Source organism: Lepidothrix coronata, unplaced genomic scaffold (assembly GCF_001604755.1).
Source record: "Lepidothrix coronata isolate B3197 unplaced genomic scaffold, Lepidothrix_coronata-1.0 Scaffold4, whole genome shotgun sequence".
Taxonomy (NCBI): Eukaryota; Metazoa; Chordata; class Aves; order Passeriformes; family Pipridae; genus Lepidothrix; species Lepidothrix coronata.
The window spans coordinates 10,955,393-10,971,906 of record NW_016690184.1 but is presented as its reverse complement, the minus strand read 5'-3'; the positions used below and the strand labels follow the sequence as shown (position 1 = coordinate 10,971,906).

At 41.3% G+C, this 16,514-nt stretch overlaps 1 protein-coding gene across 4 annotated transcripts in view; it reads right to left on the bottom strand.

Annotated features, from left to right (window-relative positions):
* Window positions 1-13,925, bottom strand: part of ANKRD6 (ankyrin repeat domain 6) — a 103,491-nt gene extending 89,566 nt beyond the window's left edge. For 2 of the 4 annotated variants that reach the window (XM_017824483.1, XM_017824465.1), the window contains exons 1-2: window positions 13,850-13,925; window positions 13,381-13,513 (exon numbers count right to left, since the gene is read on the bottom strand). The gene's annotated coding sequence lies outside the window, so the exon portion shown is untranslated. Of the gene's footprint in view, window positions 1-4,455; window positions 4,474-13,380; window positions 13,514-13,605; window positions 13,632-13,849 lie in introns of those variants that run through there. The other 2 variants (XM_017824473.1, XM_017824491.1) reach the window with 2 other exon arrangements.
* Window positions 13,926-16,514: the final 2,589 nt, after the last annotated feature.

The following is a 16,514-nucleotide window of genomic DNA, read 5'->3' as shown; positions in this document are numbered from 1 at the left end:
CTGGGATAGAGCTAATTTTCTTTGTAGTTGGTTCAATGCTGTGTTTTGGATTCAGCGGGAGAATCGATAACACACTGATGTTTTGGGTGTGGCTCAGTAGTACTTACTCTAAGTCAAGGACTTTCTGGTGCCTCACACTCTGCCAGTGAAGAGGGAGCATGGCCAGGACAGCTGACCTGAAATTGGCTACAGGAATATTCCACACCCATAGAGCAGGGGAGAGTTGTCTAGGGGCTGCCAATCACTGCTTGGGGACAGGCATCAGTCAGTGGGTAGTGAGCAATTGCACTGTGCATGACTTGTTTTTCTGGAATTTTATTTGATTTTTTTAAATTACTATTATCATTAGTATTATTAGTATTATATTCTACTTTGTTTCAATTATTAAACTTATGTCAACCCATGAGGGGTTCTTTTTACTTTTTTTTCTCCCATCCTCCTTCCCATCCCAGCAGTGGAGGAGGGAGGAGTGAGCAAGCAGCTGTGTGGTACTTAGTTGCCAGCTGGGGTTAAACCATGACACTTCTCCACGCAAATCTGAGAATATCCAAACCAATGCAAAGTAAGGCAATTTCTCTGCAGCAAACACAACTAAATCAATGATTTCAGTGGGCACATCAAAGTTCATTTTCGTCATCAACTGTTCATATCCAAGGAGGAAATGCTGTGATACTCAGATCTCTCCTGCACGGTGTTCTTGCTGGTATTTTACGTGATGCAAAATAAACACAGGTAGTCAAGAATGGCGGCACTAGTCTAAAACTCCATGATTCTGCTCCTCTTAGACATTCAGTTTGTCAGTAAGGTTTTTAATGCATCAGCCTAATGAACCTAACTGTGAGTGCCATAACCACGATAAGTACAATAGGGTTATATTTGGATTTGTAATTCATAAAGTTTTGTTACTGAAACAAAAGATCAACACAGTTAATGCAAAGAAGATTAATTAAAACTGAAACAAGGTTTATTGCTAAAGCTGCAAAGACAGAACACCGTGGGGATTATCCTATACAGAGAGATAAACTTGGCAATTACTATCTGAATAGTCAGTTTGGTCTTATTTTTTTAAAGTCAGAGAATAACCAGCTTTGGTGTAGCAAATCACACATTAGGATGGTTCATGAACCACAAGAAACACATCCTTTCAAAAAGTCTGAGAAAGTACATGGACAAGACTTACAAAGTACAGAGAGGGAACATATACATGCCTTATGTCCTGTGTCAGTCTGAAGGTTTTCTGAAGCCATTCCCACTGGAAACTTTGAACAACAAAAATGAACAGCTTAACTTTGCCCCTAGGTAATTAGACAGTATCAGTGGATAGCAGATGTCTGAAGTAATTAAAAAGTGGGGAAAAAGTCATCAAGGATGACAAGTTCTGGACTTGGGGGACCAGACTGGGGACTTGATTCCCCAGTGAAACAGGACTTTGATGTTTAATACACTCACCATTACCAACAAAAGTCAGGGACAGGAAGAGTGAGATGCCATGCAGATACTAACATGCTTCGAGTTCTTCTAGAAGAAAGACTATCATAAGAAACAGTGTCTGTAAAAAGTCCTCTTAATCTCCCTATGAAGTATACAACGAGGTCAAGTTGCCCTTTACAGCTATATCTGTATAGGTGATGTTTGTGAGTGATCTCCAATTAGGTCATGCAGACAATACTTCGGAAGTCCTGATCCTCCTGCCTGACCCTATGGCAGACATGGAGCTGAAGGATCTCTCCGTGGGTTGTGGACACCCTCTGTGCTTTCTTTAATACTTGCTAAATTCTTTGGAAGTTCTGCAGAAAACTCTTCCCCACTCCATGCAGGAGTCCAATGGTGGGAATCTCAATCAGATAACAGAAGTCTGACTTATGGTTCCCTACCCCAGGGCTCCTTTGTTCCAATCCATCACACAGCCCGGTTCTCAAAATGCCCTTCCTCATTTGTTCTGGCAGGCTAAGGCCGTGCAGAGCAACAGTCTTATACCTTCAGCTCAGCATTTAACTCACAAGGAATGCTTCTGAATCAAGCTCAAAATAAACTAAATCATATGTTTCTCTCCTATTCTACTTATATTGCAAACCAGAATCTCAGTTAAGTAATTCTAAAAAGCTACACATTGACACAAAATACTTTCAGACCAAGTAAATGAAGTTAATCTCAGTGCAAGCTACAGCTCGATTAACACAACTCACCTTGAATATCACATTGCTCTTCCATATATCTCTTGAGAATCTTGCCAGCTGTACTAACATTGGAACAACAGAAGAAAATAGGTATCACAAAACCTTGGATCTTGCATCAGGTGACTGTAATAAGTATTGCACAAGGGTGCTTTGATGTTACAAAAGACCTAAGAAAATACCAATGACTTAGGGTGTATTCTTGCTGTGTTTACTCTCTTACTAAATGGTACTTGTCATACACATGCCGTCTGCTGCATCGAAATGCGATACCCAACCAGGTAAAATAAAAATTTCCCACACCAGCAGACTCTTTGCACAGATTAAAAGGAACATCACTAATGTAATTTTAGGTGATTAAAGAGTCTACAGTACAGAGATTGCATCTCTTGAAAGCTGCTCCTCTTGCAGAACAGAATCTCAGCTCCCAGTGAAGACTCTGCCTTTATGGCTACACACAAGAAGTCATAGGTTCATCATCCAGAGATATTTGTACTTGTGTCACATACAGAGAGCTGAGAGTGCAAGAGGAACACAAATGACTCCCTCTCACTGCTCCTTTTTCCCCTGCCTTCTCCTGTGTGCTCACAGGCCCTGCAGGAACCCAAAGGAGAAACCTTGTAGTGGAAGCCATCTCTCTGGGAACTGAAGCCGGGTTTAAAGACACTCAGCCTCTCAATGCTTGTGGAGGTTTTCCACAGCCTGCAAGAAAGGAAAATCTGGAAAAGCTTTACTACATAGGCTTACCTACTGCATCTTGGTAACAGTCAGGGTCCCTTAGTACAAGAAGCTCCTTAGTCAGCCATTGATAGGAACTGTGAAGGATGATGCTATTTGTTGCACCCATGTCAGTCTCCTTTCGTTTCTAATTTGTCTACAGCCAAAATAGATGTTTTGGTCTTATTTCGAGTACTGAAAAGGATTATGCAGTTCAGTGTACCTGCTTTATAGTTAATGAATATTTTGAAATTTCAGCATATCTGAGTCTCCTTCACACATTATGAGAGACCAGCTCATGCAAGATCATGCTAACACATGGAGAATATTTACATTATCTGCCCACAAAGGCTGCCCAGACCCCGAATGGAAATATGAAGCAAAAAACCACCAAAATTGATGATGGAATAACAGAGAAGGGCAGCTTCATGCTAAAGGGACATCATGTTCCTGGACCATGTTCCCAGAAACAGGTAGGATTTTTCTCCTGGCCTTCTGCTTCCCTATGTTTATGAAGCTTAGCATCCTCATGCCTGTTATATTCCAGTACACTCTTCCAAAAGAGATGCCATTTTCACTTTCACAACATACAAAAAACCCACCAACAAAAATCTCAAGGAGGTGGCAGTTCCTGTCCAATGAGATAGAAACAAATATTCCTTCATCATCCTTCCTACCAAGGAACACAGTGAACCAATGTTATTTAAAAAAGAGTGCACTGATAAGGACTGGAAGCCTAATAAAACTGGAAGAGCAACCAGAAAAGCCCATGAGCTGATGATGTTGAAGTAGAAAGAGCTGAAAGCAGATATAGTAAAATATGCCTCAAGACCCAAACATTACTAAAGTTGAAGTGAAAGCAGAAAAAATGAGACTGCAAACTGAGACAGGTAAAACCTAGAAGATAGGACTAGGAAGAAAATCCTGAACATAGAGCTTTTAAAAAGCCTCAGAAGACATGTCACAACCACCAATCTGGTAAAGAGCACTTGGAAAGGCACGGAAGAGGGACATAGATCCTTTTTCACTCTCTCACAAATTCTTTGTTAAAGGTTTCAAAGTAGTGACTCAGCACTCATTAACCACTGTCAGAACACAACTAGCAAAACAACACAAGATGTGTAGGGGATGAGGAACAGATCAAAGAAAATCAGATGATTCTCAGAACAAGGATGCAGAGTACGAGGACAAAGGAGAGGACAACAATACAGAACTTTTGGAAGTGGCACAAAATGAAAAGGAATTTTGCATGGGAAAATGAAATGGAAAACAGGTCAAAGACATCTTCATTACCTTAAAACCACAAGAGTGGCCTAATATGGCTAAAACACATGTTAGTATTTCAGTGCAGACAAGATCAAACTTCACTCCTGAACTATGCAGATCCATCTTTGGACATGTAGCTGCTGCAATGTGCATATGGAAGTGTTAACAGCACAGTTTTTCTTTGTTGGCACTACAGGACTGAATCATACCTTATCACAGGAGCTGCGTTGCCACACAACCATCAGCTCTCAATAGCGTACAAAACAAAGAGAGAAAACTAAGGAAGAGAAGGACTTACCCTAAATGCTATTTTCTTACAGTTAGTCTTCCCATTTATTTTTGTCTCAATACAGTGAGGCCAGAACAGAGGGGAAGAAAGAGAAGGCAAACATGTTATATATTTGTATTCTTGTTTTCCAGTCCTTCCAGAAAGGCCAGTTTTGTAAACAGAAAGAAAGCTGGGATTTTCTTTATCGTGTTAACTACTCCCATGACTGCAACACACCATGCAGAGTTCACAAGTATCTCTCTGCTGAACATTATCAAAAATGCACTGCAACTTCTTTTGCAACACATGTTATTTTAGTCAGGCTATCTGCTCCTTAAAACACTCAGCCTATTGTTTCAACAGCACAGACCTGCATGCTGAATTATAAAAATTGTCCAATATCATATCATCTTGGCTGCAGATTTAGTTTCACAGAACACGAAACTTCACTGAAAATCATTGTACAACAAGACAAGGAAACATAAACATTGGTTTCTTTTTCTTTTGGTTTGGTTTTTTTCACATTAAGTGTGAGCCTACTACAACTCCCTCTGGGAGGATGTTTTTCATACAAAGCCACATTCTTTGCACCTTATTCACATAAACAATCATTGAATTAAATGAGATCAGCCAGAGAAGCAGGGAAATCAAGTTTTGATTCAGCATTACCAATACAAAATACAACATTAAATTTAATTTAAAAAAAAACCAGGATAATAGGCATCGATCTTTAAACTATCTAATAATGCAAAAACTAGTTGAAGGTTTTGTTTTTCAGGTCTACCCCTTAAGATTTAATACAGTAAACTAATTATAATTTTGCTACGCACAAGCTGTTGATAATTACCTCTTTAAGGGCCATACTGTTATTCGAGTATAAAGCAAGGGAATTTTGTTAAGAGTCATTACTTAAGTATCATTTTATTCTTGATCCTTAAATAAGCAAGGCCTGAAAATCCCACTTACGGAACATAAGGGAAGTGATTTTTTTAATAGTACTTGGTAAAATCTGCTAACTTTTGCATTACAAACACTTTTGCCTGATCCTGTTTTTCTTGAAACACCATATACATTTTGAGCTAAGCCTGAGATATACAAAACCATGAGAAACTTCCCTGTTAGCAGAAGAGTGAATACTCATAATCAAAATTTGAAGCATGAGAACTAATTGACTGAAGGTTAGTTTGTTTTTTACTAATAAAAAGGACAAACATACAACACATGCTTGTTGCTATATTAAAATTTAGAAGGTAACTTAATTAATAACAATTGAACTAAGACACTGCCTATATAATTAATGCTTTTCAAAATCCTAGTATTTTGGGGAAGAGGACAAGTATACAGCTCCTGAGAATGATAGAAAAATCCATCATCTCAATGTGAAACACTCTAGTACACATTTAATAGTGTGCTGAGAAAATCCATTATAGTGTCACTCTTCTCTGATAACCCTGCCTGGCTTAGCTTACTTGAAAGTGCATTTAGTGTTTTTTCCACCAAGGCGGAGTACCTGTGTGTTTCATGAGAGCTACAGAGAACTGAAATACAGAGTAAGTTCTCCATTTCACTGACACTCTTTATGCCATCTCTGGGAATGACTGAGAACAGGTCCCAGACAAAACTGGCTTTACACTGCAGCCTCCTGAAACACTTTTTTCAGCTTAGTCAAGGAGAGTCTTAATTTCAAATTATGAGGAGAACAAATAAACCTTTAAAAGGTTGTTTTGCTTTTTCTTTCAAATACTGTGCTCAGTTCTCCTGAATGCAACCCTACTTGTTTTCTTGGTGTGCCTGCATGTTACCAAAACCAGCTCATCCCATGTAATTATATTCAAACACTTGCTGGATGTACAAAACCACATCTGGCATGTAAACAAATTCATATTATTTTAAAAAAATTATTTTTAAAAGCTGGAAATACAGGGATCCAAGTTCTGTATGCTAGATTTTGAATAAAAGGTGCTTCTAGGTTCCATGCCAAGTATTTCACTTTGAGGATTAAAAACAGAAAGAAGAAAAACCTGACAAAATTCTAGTAAATGAAGCAGCAACATCCTCCTCATTTGTATGTCTGCAGTTATAGACATGAAAGGCTAAATTCTCTGAAAGAATATGGAACCCAGAAGCTTGGTTTTAAACTTCTTAAACGTGTTGGTGGGCAGAAATAAGGGGAAGAGAGAGGAGGCAGAAGAAAAGTTGGGGTTTGGTTTTTTCAACCTTAATTACTCCTGTAGGGAGACAATAAATCTGGGAATCATTTTTAAAAATATGACTTTTTTCAGTTAAGAGACTCTGCCAAGGACCAGAGCTTATACCTACAAATTCTGCTTTGATTTACTGATGTGGCATGCTACTTGGTACAAGTATCCATACCAATCTTTTAATTTTGCCATTCACTTTTCACATTGGGTCCCACCTTGCTACCAGATAAACAAAGCATAAAATTCTCATGAAGGAAGGATGGATCTTTTCTGAATAAGCAAGGCAAGACTAAATATAGAAACAGTCATTCTAGTCTGACAAGTAGGAAGAACGAGAAGCGGAAGTGAGTTACTCTAATCCACCGAGGGTACTCTTTGATCGAAACTAAATCCCAAAGAGAATACTGAAAGTTAAAATTTTATGAAGCAAGCTGAGATGTGATTGCAATGTAGATTAGTTAGAGCTGAATGCTAGTTGTTTGGACAGAAGACAGATGTTTAAATTAAGCTACTTCATATTTGTGGTAAGTTTATACGTAGCCTGTTACCACTGTTTCACTGATGTAAAGTTATTCCTCAATAACTCATGTCCAATCCCCAAAGATTCCCCTCAAAGGAAGGAAGGCTGCTTTTAAAAAAAAGGCCAAACCAAAAAAAACCACAACCCCCCCGTATTATAAAAACTAGGCAGCTACAGGATAACAGGAAAAGTCCTCATCTAACAGAGAACCAGTTATACAGGAAATAAATGGTTCAAGGTCAGTCTTCACAGGGGAAGGACACAAGCCCAGCAGCTCCATGGCCATCTGCATTAAGAATATATTGAGTTCATTATAGCCACCAATGAATCACAGGGGGACAGGGAAAGAAAACAACTGTTAAAATGACTGGCAGAATTCAATACCATTTAAACACAGACTGATATCTGTGGTGTGAAAAAACACCTCAACTTCATATGCATAATGATGGGCTCGGGATGATTCAGAAATGAGATCCTGGATCTACAGTGGACTGTTCTTACTAAAGCATCAGCACAGTTAAAAAGCAGGGACAGCGCTAAAAATTATTACTGCAGAACCAAAACCACCTTTATTCAACCATCTAAGAAGTTCAACTGCATCCTGGAAGTTGTCACTCTGCCCTCTCTTCTTGGAAAAAGTTTAGCAAAACTAGAAAAGTTTCAAGGAAGGAGAACATAAGACAACCAAAGGCAACACATAATTAAGTAGACGAAAATCAGGTTGGAGAACTACTAGAAGCCACCATATTAAACCACCATATTTTGGGCTTAAAGCAAGTGAGAAGAAATAGCTCTTCTTATTATAAAGCAGTTTTCAAGCTGTGGTTTCCATAGCCTTTCTTCTCTGGTTTTCTCAGTCTGTTTCCCATTCACTCATGTTCCCTCCTCAACTTGACAGAGTTATTGATATGGATGCCCTAAAAGAGTAAAAGGCACTAAGGAGAATATATGTCATTTTTCTCTGCAAATTAAATGGAGCCAACATAACAGAGATGAGAATTAGCCAGGCTGACATGAAAGCATTCACCTACGCCGCCAAACCAGGCTCAACATATCTGCAGGCATGTGACCTGTTCAGCTCCCGGCCATCTCGCAGGAAAAACTGAAAGAAATCTCCCCAGATGGACAGTCCTGCCCTAGTCAGTGAAAAATGCCCAACTCTCCCTGCCTTCAGGTTGTCTGAAATACTATGATTTGTGAAGATGGTCCCACAGAGAAGCAGCTAACTTTAGGCACTCTGTGATCTCAAAGGCATCTATGTCACTTGGTAAGTTTTTGAACATTCTTTACATTACTAGAATTTAAATAAATTAGATTTGATGTTGCTTACTTTGAGGCTAGCAGAAACTAAGACAGGTAACATCAATACCTGCTCTTGACTGAGGTGTCCTCATTCACCCAAATTCAGTTCTGCTTTATCAGGCATGCTGGTAACTAAGCTACTCATCTGCAGGAGCACCTCCACTTGCAAAGACACCAGAGAGTGAAACGGATGACAGCCTCACCCAGTGCATGCCAGGTCAGGATTTCTTAAATCCTAGCTTCTCCAAACTGATTAAGTGTAATCTTACAGGGAAAGAAAAGAATCCAACTTGGTAGCTGACTGTTCATTAATAAAATACTGTACTTCAAATTCATGCTTCAGCTTACTCCACACCTGAGTCTGCCATTCATATCAATAGACAAACCTTAGCTGCACTAATGCAGGGCATTCAACAGCTGCTCCAGGAGGAAACTAGCACACCTCTGGAAGAAGTCATCACACATCAAAACTGGGGTACCATCTCCCATGCTAAAGCAAAGTTATATCTGCTCAGGGGCTGGAACCATTGGATCCTCTACAACCCCTTTTTGGGGGGAGGCATCTGACATAAAACTGACAAGTCCAGAGACTGGATTTCAGCATGTCTAAGAGAATCTAAACCTGTGAAAGAAGTAGATATTGCAGGGAGTGTAACACAGGGGCAGGAAGAAAAACAATTTTCAACTACATCTTTTCTCTGAGCTTTTTCCATGCTACCAAGTCTTTAGGGCAGAGACTCCTATTATTTGTGTTTACTGCACAAATAATAAAATGATACAAGTTAAAGCATAACATTTATACTTATTCTAACTATCTTCTGACTCTGACATGAAAAAAAGTTGGTCAGCATCTTCTGTGACATCTGTGGGCAACTCCATCATCCGGCACTCTTCAATGATTAAATGTAACATTGAAGACATACTTCTGCAATTTTGTTACCATAAAAAAAATCTATACGAACTTAATGTGCTTCCATACATGCAAATTTTAGATCTTGGGGGCTAGCCAAAGGCTGAAGTTACATCACAGCATAACAAAAGAGAAAGAACGTAAGGACTTAAGACCAATGACACTTACTTAGAGAAAGAAATACAAACAAGAGCACATGGAAAGAGCATGGCCTGATTTTCCACAGAAGCCGTGGAAAAAAACATACCTGCAAGAGCTGCTGTAAAGTTTGGAAAAGACAAACCGATAACAAAGTGCTGTACTTTCAAAATCTGGATTTAAACCAGAACAATGTCAATGAAAGACTGCAGATGGCAGGCAGATAATTCCACAGCCAGAAGAAAGACAACCCTCGTGCCCCCATCCCTAAATCCTCTCAAAAGACTTCAGCCAGACATGGTCTAATCACAAAAGTGGTCAGAAAGAAAATGAAGGAAAATTACTCATATGTAAGCTTTACAAAATACTAATTAATTGATTTAAGAAGTGGGCATGCCTTGCAGATATTAGTGCAATTATTTGAGACAGTAGTGATACGGTGAAAAGATCAGATCCTGCCCAAGACTCTGAACCAGCTGCAGTTTCTGCAACTGTTGTACACCCAGACGTCAAACTCTTAATAAAAGTAAAACATACCTAAAATCATTCATTGTGATAACTATTAAAAAGCTATTTAAATATTGTGCTTATATATAATTATCATGCACTCACGGTGCTTCTTAATTTTATAAAGCTGGCACTTTTCCTCAGTGACTGACCTATCTGAGACAATTCAGGGAATTCTAACTCAGAAGTGTATTGCCTCAATATAAATAGACTAGCAACAGGTCTTGCTAAGATGTCACGTTGCAGATGCTATTAAAACCAACAGAAAATACTCCTGACTGACTTAAAGCAATTTGCATCTCAAACTGGAAAAGGAAATTAGCCCACTGCAATGCAGACACAATGAAGATAGACACCCTTAAGGAATTAATTTTTATCAAATCCAAATGCATTTTCTATAATGCAAACAAAAACACTTTTGTCCAACAGCATGCCAGGACATGCACACAAACCCTTTATCTTCAGTGGCTCACTTCACAAAAATGGATGGTGTTTAAGTGGGGAAGGTGGCAAGTCATAAGAGAGAAAGGGAAAGTAAGGGATAGACTGTCACAAGAAGCTTGTTTAAAAACAGGATTTGAAGGAGGTAAAACTTCATGATTTGAAGAGTGCTCCAAATATGCTTTTGATCACAACATAAGATAAAAACAGCTTAGGTTTTTTGGCATAGGGGCAGATAAATTTTTCCTCAGGATTAGGGCAAACCCACTAGGGTGCCCACGCTCAGCACATCACACCCCAGCTACTCCATAGCCCCAGTACACTCTGTCTGGCTGGCATCTACACCAGATGCTTCCATCTATCACTTTCCACAGATGTGCCCAAATCCCATCCCCAATCACAGCCAGCTTCCCCTATGGCCATGGCTTGGATGAGATGCAGCTAGGATTTGGAGAACCAGCAGCAGATCTGAGGAGTGGGAAGGAGAGAGCCACAGAGGAGCAGGCAGGAAGACATGAGTGCTGGCACTGAGAGAGTGTCTTCCTGTCGATTCTAAGGACCCAGAATTTCATGTCACACGTGGCAGAATCACTGACAAAGGTTCAAAAGTAAAACAGTAGAAGAACAAGCCAGCAATCTACAGTCCTGTACCATATCATGAGCTAGCTATGCACTTGATATTTGATCAGAAGTACATCACTGAGGCTATCAAGACAACCCTGCACAATTGGATAATGCAAGAATTCAAGCTGATGTACTGTATTGGTTAGGCCATCCAATGTGGCTTCATTTACCACAGCAGGACTGTTTTCACAAGACATCTACCACTTTCAATATACTCTATTAACTATTAGTAGTAATGTGCTACATTTCTTTCAACCTCAAAGTCCTGTGCAGCCCTAATGCTTCATTTATCACACACCTCTCAAAAATGTGTTCTAAATTGACATTTATTAATTTCATTACTGTTTTTTGATAACACTCGTGATCCTGGTACCAAACAGCATCCTTCCCTGTTTCACTCTCAAGACCTGCACACCTGCAAGGTGTGGATCTCAAGGGGTTGTCCAGAAAACAAGAAAAATACTTGTCTGGCCAAACTAGCACCACTTCTGATACAAAGCATCACTGTGTTATGTCATCAAAACCTGTAAAAGGAAGCAGAATATGGAGAACATCCAACACAGATGCATATGAAAGCTACACAACAAATAGGCCTGGAATTCACACGTTTATTCCAACTTTTCCTAACTTTGAAACACCTGCATTCACAAGTCCATCTTCTGAATGGCAGCATGAGATAAACCAAATAGAGGCAAGAGGAGTAGAAAAAGTTTAGAAGAGATTAGATGGTAAAATTAATTTAGGAACCTAAAAGTGCTTTAGAAATGGTCACTGTTATGCCACCCATCCAAACTGATAAGTACTGTTAGACCTGTTATACAGATTTAGTGAGTAAGGGGCAGCAAGATCTTTTTCTTACATCACAAAATGATTCACTGGCAAAGTCAAGCAGAGGTGAAGCTGAAGACAGATGGAGAAATGCAGCTTGAGGCTCAATGGCTCATTACCACACTCTACAAGCACCTGATTAAGATATCATTCATCTAATCTAGTCAAAGAACATCATATATTTGATAATCTGAACTCCAGAACATGCCACCTGTGACAAGGTCAGGATGCTAAGCCTGGCATTGCAACTACATTGCAGCAGCCAACATTGGAGCCCCATTAGTCCAGACAATTTCTGTTCCCAAAAAAAGAAAACAGCTCTGCAAAAAGCTTTAAGAAAGCACCTGGATGATTAGGAGGTTGATCACTTTATTTTTACCCATCATTTACTGATCATTTCATTTCTAGTGTTCAAGGCCAGTCTCCTACATGAGGTTGATAGCATTGTCTGGGTAAGTACTAAGGAGCAGGGGAAAGCGAAAACTTTCCTGAGTACTATCACAAAGCCCCTTTTGAATTTTATTAGTTTATTTTCAAACAAAAAAACAAGGAGAGAAGCAATGACATTATTGTTACAGAATTCCTATTCCCTCTTGCAGACTAATAGGTCTTCACTGACAAACAGGCACACATCATCAACATACCAGGTATCTAAATACTTTATATAGCCAACCAACTCTAGTTTTGGTACATGCAGTGTATTCAACAAGTGTTTTCTGCTCAGAAATTATTATGAAGGTCTGAATGAGTGTCATTACACCATGTCTTGTGGTCTGCGATGCAATTGAAGATCTTATATGTAATCACAGATCTCCAGAAACACTGTTTTCCAAGTATCTAGAGAATGAAGATTACACAACACTTGGAACTTGAGCCTGCCAAAATAAGTTGTTATAAAACCAGCTGCCCAGCCAGACATACCACGTTGAAAGCAAGTAAATAACATTCTCCTCAGAATAAACCTCAGTCCTACTAGAGGATCTGGTCCATGCCTAACAAGCACTGCATAAGCACTCCATTAGGCATGGTTATGTTTTTCCATCTTTGAACAGAGACAGATTTACTGATATTCCCAATACATTGCTCCTTTAACATTGGTAGGACATTCTAAGTTCATTTAAACAACTGTTCCACCTACCAGCAAGACACTTTCTACCCCTCTCAGTGTTTTCCCTGTGAACAAAAGCTATCCAGTAGCAGACAACATGTCCTTTTGGTCATGTGCATTGCAGAAATACCAACCAGGAACCTAAAGAATCACTTACCACATAATTATAAAAATATGAAGATCTCAATTATGTCTTTAAAGAAAAAAAAAAAACAGAGCGCTGTCTACAGCTTATGCGGTAATGCACACAACACCCCAGGGCATGATAAGCCCTTTATTAATGTTCGCAATAAAATGAACACTGCAGAACAATTACATGCCATAGCCATGGATTTTCACAATCAGAGAGCTCTACCAGCAGCCAGTGTGTACTCACAAGGCGTTGAGACCTCAGGGACGGCTGATGTTTGCAGTAAACTAGTGGAAATATTTCCAGTGGAGTTTTCAGGTGATGTCAACAACAGGAAGAATGACTTCGAGCCAGCTTTCCATTTCTCATTATACTCGGCCTTAAAAGTTGGAACAAGTGCGTTAAGGCTCCTCGTCTATACTCCCAAATCTGCAATTGAACCCCTACGTCGACACAGGCTACTGCACTTACGGGGCAGCCCGGAGGGTTCGTGTCTGCCCGAGGCGGGGGTCCCTCCTCGGACCCTGCTCCGGGCCGGAATACCGGAACACTTTCACTACTCGGGCGCTGGACACCGGCTTCGCCGGGCCCGTCCCCAGCTCAGCCCCGCCACCTCCGCCATCACCTGTGCGTCCCCCGCCACCCGCGCCCCCGCCCGCCCCGCCGCAGCCACCCCCAACCCCGGCGGGCGGGCGCGGGCTGGCGCCCCGCTCACCTGCGCTCCCCCGCAGCACACGCGACCCGCCGGGCGCGGCGGGCACGGACACGGCGCTGCCGCTTCCAGCGGCGCCTCCGCCGCCGCGCTGGGGCTGCCCCGGAGGTGGCGCCGCCGCCGCCGCCGTGCCCGCTGCGAGGGCGACACCGAGCGGCCGCGGCGGGCGGGCAGCGCCCCCTCCGCCCGGGCCGCCTCCCGCCGGCGAGGGGCCGAGCCAGGACCGACCTCCGCCCCCACGCCCGGGCCAGGAACGCCGAGCTCTGTCCGTAGCCAGGCTCAGCACGGGCCCGACGCGCTCCTGAACCGAAGCTCCTCTGCAACTTAATTATGGAAGCTCGTAACAGTTTGCGTAGGAGCAGAAGCGCTACAGAACCACGGAATCACAGAATCGGTCAGGTTGGAAGGGGCCACAGTGGGTCATCTGGTCCAACCTCCCTGCAGGGTCGTCCTAGAGCACATTGCACAGGATTGAGTCCAGATGGTTCTCAAATATCTCCAGTGAGGGAGACTCCATCACCTGTCTGGGCAATCTGTTCCAGTGTGTGGTCACCTGCATAGTAAAAGTTCTTCCTCGTATTCTGGTGGAACTTCCTGTGCATCAATTTCTGCCTATTGCCTCTTGTCCTAGCTGTTCGGACCACTGAAAATACCCTGGCTCCATCTTCTTGGCACCCCCCCTTTAGATATTTATACACCTTAATGAGATCCCCTCTCAGTCATCTCAAGACTGAACAAGCCCAACTCCCTCAGCCTTTTCTTATAAGACAGATATTCCATTCCCCCAATCATTCTCATTGCCCTTCACTGGACACACTCCAGCAGCTCTGTGTCTCTCTTGTACTGAGGTGCCCAGACCTGGATACAGCAAAATTTTCCCAATTTCAGGGAGGCCAGATGCCCTTCCCTCCAGCTGGGAGCCAGCCAGCAGGCTTTGAAGTCTTGGGCAGAAGGTCAGAGAGGGATGCCTTGAAAGTTGGTTCTGCCTACTCACCACCTCACCCACCCCTCCAGCTATCACAATGTCCCAAGGGACCTTCTGCTCACCCAAGTCATGTGTTTGGGCAATTACAGGCGAATGTCAGTAATTCACAAACTGGTAAGGAGGCAAGTTAGACTGGACCATCCATAGACACCAGTACAGGAGTTTGAGTAGGGTGAACAAAATGATAAAAGCAGGATTAGAAGAAGAAGGAAAAACAGAAAGCAAGCGGCTCTTCATCCTTGATCCCACAGGCACATCACTTTCAAAGGCCATTCCTCTGGCTACAAGGTATTCTCAGAATGCCCTAAATGAACTGATGCCCTAAATGAACTACACATTGAAGTATCACATGTTAGTGATGAATATATTCTTTTGAAGGTTTTTGCAGATAAATCTACTTACGCCTTTTTCACTAAATGATTAATATGGTAGTCATCACTCCATGGCAATAGTCACACCATAGGTTCACATAAAAACCCTTGGTGCTCTGCAGGAGATCGACTGACTGGATTTATTGTTCTGACACCTCTCTGATCTCAGCAAAGCTTTGTCAAAACGACAACATTAGTCTGAAGTCTGGTGTCATTACTGAATTAGAATGTAGTTACTAAAACATATAAAAACACACTGCGATTCCTCACACTACAATTTCATTTGCTCGTTTCCATATTCAGGATAGGCTTACTTCATGTGAATTTTCTTTTACTTGATATCATGTAAAATTTTGATGTAGGAATGGAGGTATTTGTGTGAGTAACAATTAAGCTCATGTTAAATAAGTTCCGTATATGTAAAAGTTTGCAGGACTGTTTTGGCTATGTTTGAGCATTATGACTGAGAAACAAGATATTAACACGTTGCAGAAAAAGGCTGTCTTGGCACTGATCTGCCACCAATCTATTTCATGGGAGTTCTCCCTCTTTAACAGGAACTGAATGAGATGGTATCATGATCCTGCAAACCTGGATGCAGATAATGTGGATGTCAGTGGGGCTATTTCCTTAATTAACATTAACCTTTTTTAATCCAGACAGCCAACTCTGTATTCTTATGGATATTTTTTTCCTGTTGTGAAGAGAAATTCAAGAGGGATTCCATCAGTTGCATTAAACAGAAAATGTGTCATGTCTATGAACTGCAGCTCCCGACAGACAAAGTTCAGTCACATCTAACACTGTACATATTATATATTCAAGTACTCAACCCTTCATCTACCTGCCCTTACTATAAGTCCTGTGACTGAAGGCTGGGCACTGTTTCATTATGTGCAAACAGCTTCAAAATCAAATGGCCTGATAAAAGAAAAAGAAGGAAAAAGGCCAGGTGCAGAGGGGACAGAAAAACACCTGGAGGCAAAGGGACAGAGGAGGCTTATGTAGATTCCATGACAGATTATATTGTTAAAGGGTTGGTAGAAGTGCTTCAGCCCTACTCTAAAAACCTATCTGGCAATAGACCCAGAGTCTATGTGGCTTTGAACCTGAAGCTGTGGTCAGGCAGGTCACTGACATCAGTCATGGGAAGGTTGTGGGAAGAGCTGCGTTGTAACTAGTCCTCATTTTTGAGTTTCCACACCCTGATTTAGTATTTCAATATCTCCAAATTATTTTCTGTCTCACTGGTGATGTTTCATAGCTCTTTGTATAAAGGAAACCTAATACAGACAGTCAGATTTCTGGGCAA